The 6,595-nt window shown below is 37.0% G+C and overlaps 1 pseudogene; it reads left to right on the forward strand.

The window, feature by feature from the left end:
- The first annotated feature begins 740 nt into the window (after positions 1 to 740).
- Positions 741 to 2,820, forward strand: LOC137740573 (eukaryotic initiation factor 4A-13-like; annotated as a pseudogene).
- Positions 2,821 to 6,595: the final 3,775 nt, after the last annotated feature.

A 6,595-nucleotide genomic window follows, 5' to 3' on the forward strand; every position in this document is an offset into this window, starting at 1 on the left:
ATCAAAATACATAAGATTAAGAGGTACAAATAATGTGATCGGAACACCCTACACAAACTCTAATCGTGTTTGAAAAGCCAACGAAAGGCATGGCCAAAAATAACCCATTATATGCTTATGTGACGAGGCCTTATCAGAGCCACAATAAAGTCACATGGCTACAAATTTAAGCCAAAAGAGTCCGCATTCTGAAAGAACTTTCAAAACTCATTAAGTCGGTCTTTTTTCGTACCCAAAAGGCAAAAACGACGCATGTCCTTCCTTCGTTACTTGGTTATCAAGTAACCAAAAGGGTTCATTTGATGTATAAGAAGGAAAAGGTTCAATCCATCCATAAAAAATAAGGAAGTGATGAAATTGGAATTTCACCATAAAACCAATTGGCAATATGGGGAGTAGTCCAAAACCACATAAGCCTATAGCAAACTTTGTCCCTCACCTATGTGGGACAACTTTTCTCTCAAATTTCAACTTTGTCTCGCACGTGTGGCCGATTTTCAAGCCTACACGTAGACAACAACTGGGTGACGCATGAGCACATGTGGCCTTTGGGCTTTCACACGAGGGACAATCTACTCTGATACCATGATGAAATTGGGGTTCCACCATAAAACCAATTGGCAATATGGGGAGTAGCCCAAAATCATATAAGCCCATAGCAAACTTTGTCCCTTACCGATGTGGGACAATTTGTCTCCCACAGTCCAACTTTCAACAGAAAGTAAACCAGAAAGTAGTCCATGGAGGGTCGTGCTAAGCGAATGCTGATGGCATTCTTCACTGGCTTAGGAAGTCGGAGGGTCACTTGTGGGCATGGCTCTGCTCGTGTGGATATTTATGGAGCATGGAGACATGAAGCTCTTGGCGTTGCAGTGGTGTGGCTAAGGAAGTAAACGAAAGGGAACCCGGTACAAGACTATCATAAATGTTAATTTTCTACTATTTTTTTTTTAGGGTTTTATTGAGCAATGAAGGAAGTTGAAGTTCAATTCGAAAAGCAAATACTAAATGGGGGAGCGGTCTAAGTTTCTTATAATTAGGTTCATGTCAGCTTTCTTAACTTTCCGAAATGGGACATTCATCACATCCTCACAATTAAGCAATTCGAACATGAAAATAAATGACCTCAATAGTTTCTCAAAAACCCAGTACTAGTTTGTTTTTGGCTACTTTAACAGATAAGTCGTTGTACAGATACGCCTACAGATATGGCAGGTCTTGGTCCTGAAGAACAAGAGGTATCCTATGGTGAGGTTGATGACAATTTTTTCACACCATATGATGAGGTTCATGAAAATTTCGATTATATGGGGTTGCAAGAAAATCTTCTAAAGGGCATTTATGCTTATGGTAGGAATTTAATTTCTGTTTGTCAAGTTTAGATTATCGGTTTTCCCAGTAGGCAACATCACCACATATTTGCTTTCAAAATTTTAAGGTCCATCTGATAACCATTTCGTTTTTAGTTTTTAGTTCTCACTTGTCCTCGCCATTTCCTTTTTCAAGACGTTTCAAGTGTAATTTCTTTTATTTTTATTTTTTGGTGTGTGAAGGTTTTAAGAAGCCTTTACAATTCAGAAAAGGGGTATTGTTCCATTCTGCAGAGGTCTTGATGTTATCGAACAGGCTCATCCTGGAACTGGGACAACAGCAGCTTGCTGCACTGGAATTTTGCAGCGACTTGATTATGGTCTAAACCAGTGCCAGGCATTGGTGTTGACACCTAGGAACGATGTGGCGCTGCAGATGGAGAAGCTTATGCGAGCACTTGGCAAATATCTCGGCATGAGGGTTCTTGCTTGTGTAGGCGGAGCAAGTGTTCGTGAAGATAAACAAATTCTTCAAGCTGGTGTTCATGTTGTTGTTGGCACTCCCGGCTCTGTATTTGACACGTTTCACTGGGATCAGGCACTTTGCAGGGATCATATTAAGATTTTCGTACTGGACGAGGCTGATGAATTGCTTACTGGTGGTTTGAAGACCAGGTATGTTGTTAAGAATATTTTCTTGTCAAACTGGCTGACATGTTAGACTGCCAATTTAGACCGACTGCGAGGTGAAATAAGATTTCACTGCATGGTTGCCCTTTTTCTCCCACTAATTTTGTGGTTTCGATTTTTGTTTGACTTGCAATTTAAATGTCCTAGCAATATTGATGTTTTGATGGTCAGATCCGTGACATTTTCGTGCCGCTGCCATCAGTTCAGGCTGGCTTGTTCTCTGCTACAATGTCCCCTAAATGCCTTGTACTCACAAGGAAGTTTATGAACAAACCCCCAAGGATCTTCCAAAAGCCGCCTGATGAGCTCAACCTCGAGGGTTTCAACCAATTTTATGTCACTGTTGATCAAGATAGATGGAAGCTTGAGAAAATTTCTGAGCTCTAACTCCTCTATCACTCAAACTGTCATTTTTGTTAACACAACTGACGGGGTGGAGTGGCTTGCTGACAAGATGCGAAACAGCAGCCACGCTGTCTCGGTCATTCATGCTGACATGGACTGGGACACTTGTGATGCAATTGTATGTGAATTCCATGCCGGCTCTTGCTGTGTTCTCATCACCGACGATGTCAAGGTGGATTGTATAGATGCGCTGCATCAGCCGCAGCAGCAAGAATCTGTTACAGTAGTAAACCATGATTTGCCGGATGATTTGGAAGATTATGTTCATCGATTGGGACCGAGCTTAAGGTTTAGAAGAAAAGGTCATGTCATTTGCTTTGTGGCGAGGGAGGAGGAGAGAAAGCTGCATGACATTCAAAGACTTTACAATGTGGACATCAAGGAGCTGCTAAAATTGTACCCTCATTTCATCTGAGGAGCTCTTTTTGTTTTTTTTTTTTTTTTTTACAATTCCTTTTCATTTTTGGGGCAAATTTTGTAATTGAGGATGAGGTGACATGGAAAATAGGTCCGTACAGGTTTTTTTTTTAATTTTTTATTATTTTTTTTATGCAATGATATATTTACATTAAAGGTAAGTCTTTGAAGTTTTAGACACTATTTAATGTGTATATATTTATTAACTAGCTTGAGTCATTCTATTACAATTATGTCAAAATTCTATTATGTGTTGGTATAACACATAATTAGGTCTCACAAGTCTAATTAAATATTGTCACATGGATTAAAAATATTTAAATAATGAAAAAACAACTTTTGCGTATGTATATTTAAAAACTTTTTTTTTTGTTTTTTTTGTTTTTTTTTTGTTTTGAACAAGGGTGGTGGGCTTAATCGCATAATGAACTAACAATATTGTGATTCGTATTCGTCTTTGACGAGAATCGAACTAAGAGCTCTCACTTACAAATGAAGAAGAATACTAATACTACTAGAATGTAGTATTATAAGTAGCATATAATTAAAAACTTAAAATAAAATTAAAAAAAAAAAAAAAAAAAAAAAGAAAAAGATGATGATGATCTGTTCATCTTCTTCCCCTCGCACCCGAGCATAACCATGCCCGGACGACCACACCCAAACCCCTCATCTTCTACTTCTTATTCTTTCCTTTTTTATTTTTCAAGTTTTTACTTGTATAAAAATAAAAACAGTTTTTTATAATTAGACTTGTGAGACTCAGTCAACATAATTGTAAAGGAATGACTCATTAATTTGCGACACCGATTTTCAGATACTGATCGATTTTTAATTTCAATGACCATCCTAATTGGGTGGGTCAATTTGAGAGATCATTTTTCATAAAAACCCTACAAGTATGAATAAAACTTAAGCACACTTATTGTAGAATAAGCATTTCATATAACAATGAATAAGTCATGAACCCAACTAATTACTCTCGGTAATGCGTTACATATAACATGCAAAATGTATGTTATATAATGCGGGAAGAAAGTAATCTACTTGTAGTTGACGGCTAATCTTGGGGTTTGGTTCTTTCTTTCCGCATTGTGAGGGTTTAGAGAGTAAGGTTTCTACTATTGTAGTCCAACGACCAAACCTTATGCGTAGCTTAACTCGCCTAATCTATTATCTTTCTTATTAAAATATATATATATATATATATATATATATATATATATATATATATATATATATGTTATATATGTTTATATATAATGGAGGAAGGAAAAGAAACTCACAAAGGACATGAGCGCCACAAATAGTCGCTACATACCAAGTGATGGTGGAGTAAAGATGGTCATATAGAAAGCTTGAAGTGGTGCAATGAATTGAATGAGCTGTGGAATTGAAGAGCTTCGATAAGATATTGGAGGAAATTAATTGGAATACAATTGGAGAAGGGCTTTGATTCTAATTGATGGTGGAATTGAAGATATTCGATAAGGTATTTATATATTACATCAGTAATAAATGAAATTGAGAAATATAATAGATTAGAACTAAACTAATCTATAATAGAATTGAACAAATCTCCAATAATAAAGGTAATCTGCTAACTGATTGCAATCACTCATGAGTTGTTTTAGTGCTCAGTTAAGGCTTATTTGACTTAATTGTAAGGGCTGATAGATAATGTAAGGATAGTTTAGCTATGTAACATTCTATTCATTACAAGCAATCAATATAAAATTGTATTTGTCCTATATTCTCTTCCTTCCTCCTCTGTATCTATATCTTCAATCTTTTCATCAGTGTAGTTTGCAAGCAGTTCAACCAGAATAGACTAATTGATAAAAAAAACAATATCCTGCTTGCATAAAAGTTCAAATCCCAACCCAGGCATAATACAGTCGATTGTCAAGGGTAGCATTGTGAACCAATTCAGCTATTATTCCATGTTGTGGAGCCGATATTGGCGTGACCAAATCTAGTTGCACGGCTGGCTTCTTCCATTGTGGGTCGTGGTGTTTGTCAAGATGATCCATTATCTCATCTTCATTTTTGTCTTGCGGAGGAGGTTCTCAATGGAGGTCTACTATATTTATTCGAAACTGGAAAGGTCAAAGCTATTTCTTTCCCTCAACCAGCTAAGATACCCTCTCTTATTCTTTATGCGGATGATATCATTTCCATAACAAGGCCAGTTTTGTGCAACTTACAAGCTTCCAAGTTTCTTTGATAAGTTTGGCTTAAATTCTGGACAATTTGTGCCTAAAGCAAAGTCTCATGTTTATTTGGGTAGGTAAGATGTTCCTTGTCGATCTCTAATTTACTCTTGTTTGAGCATCCGGGTTGGACTTTGTTTATCTTGGGGTTTCAATTTTTGTTAGATGACCTAAAAGAGCCTATTTTCAAGTTTTGGCAAACAAGATTTGTAACTATGTATCTACTTGGCGTGGCTATTCTCTCTCTATGGTTGGGAAGGTGATTCTTTATTAATTAATTCTATAGTTGTTAGCATGTTACGGTGACTCCTTATTAATTCTATAGTTGTTAGCATGTTATCTCACAATTTTTCTATTTATGCTTGGCCTAAGACCATATTATTACAAGTTCGCAATTTTATTTGGACATAAGAGTACAAATTCTCGGGCCTATTTCCCTGTTTCTTGGAAGAAATGTTGTGCTCCTTTAAAGAGAGGGGGTCTACGTATCACGCTCCGATCTCAAGATATGTCTAGGATTGACACGTGATGTTAGCACGTATCAGGACAACCAGATAAAAATCAAGCTATATTAGTACTTCAATAAAATAGATGCACAAAACACCTATAAATAAAGCCAGTAGTCTCACAAAGTGAAGTACCGACAACAAACCATTAATTCAACAGTGTTTTATCCTTTCATGTTATTTTATGGCCGCACCTAAGTTAGACTGCCTACGTACCCTAAGACAGGATCAAGCCAATCGTAGCTCACCTTTTTATTAAGCTAAAAAAAACTTGTATTTGCAATGACTTCACACTCATGGCATTATCTAGCAAGAAAAACATAGAGCTCTATAACCCCTCAATGGAACTCGACGAGCACGATTCATTAGATTCCATACTACTTAATGAACCATCTAACAAGCAGGATTCTAGACCAACTCATCGGATACAAGGTTTTGGACCAACTCGAATGAACCATAGAGAAAGTAGGATTCTAGACTGACTCAATAGAATCCATCAGATATAGAGTTCTGGACCAACTTAACGAGACCACCCATATCATGTGTATGGTCCCCTAATGCGGATTAACGAAGCAGGGCCATGGGCATGCATCTAATAGTGTGGTCATATAATAAGGATTACCCAAGCATGATCACTCCTGAGAACATTAAAATCAAGAGGGTAATGATCACCCAATGTGTATAAACCAAGTACAGTCACCCCTAGAATGTGTATAGTCCCCTAATGCGGATCAACCATGTAGGACCATATGCATACAGATTTAAGAATGATTCAGGACTTCTCCCGGTCAACGGTATGTAATCTAAATCTACATGTCGGATATCCGATCCATAAATTCCTAATAGCATCACATTACTCATATAACAACATACTTGAATTACATGATGATCCAATGGTCGGATCTTTGCCTACCAAAAGGTCAAGTGGTGGACAATTACGAAACTATGCTCAAACAGTGGAATCACATCAAATGAATATAGGAAACAGATTTAGGGCATTAATATCAATCACATCAAATGAATAATAGCTGAAAAATAAAGTAGTTGAGCCTTT

Source organism: Pyrus communis, chromosome 7, assembly GCF_963583255.1.
Source record: "Pyrus communis chromosome 7, drPyrComm1.1, whole genome shotgun sequence".
NCBI lineage: Eukaryota > Viridiplantae > Streptophyta > Magnoliopsida > Rosales > Rosaceae > Pyrus > Pyrus communis.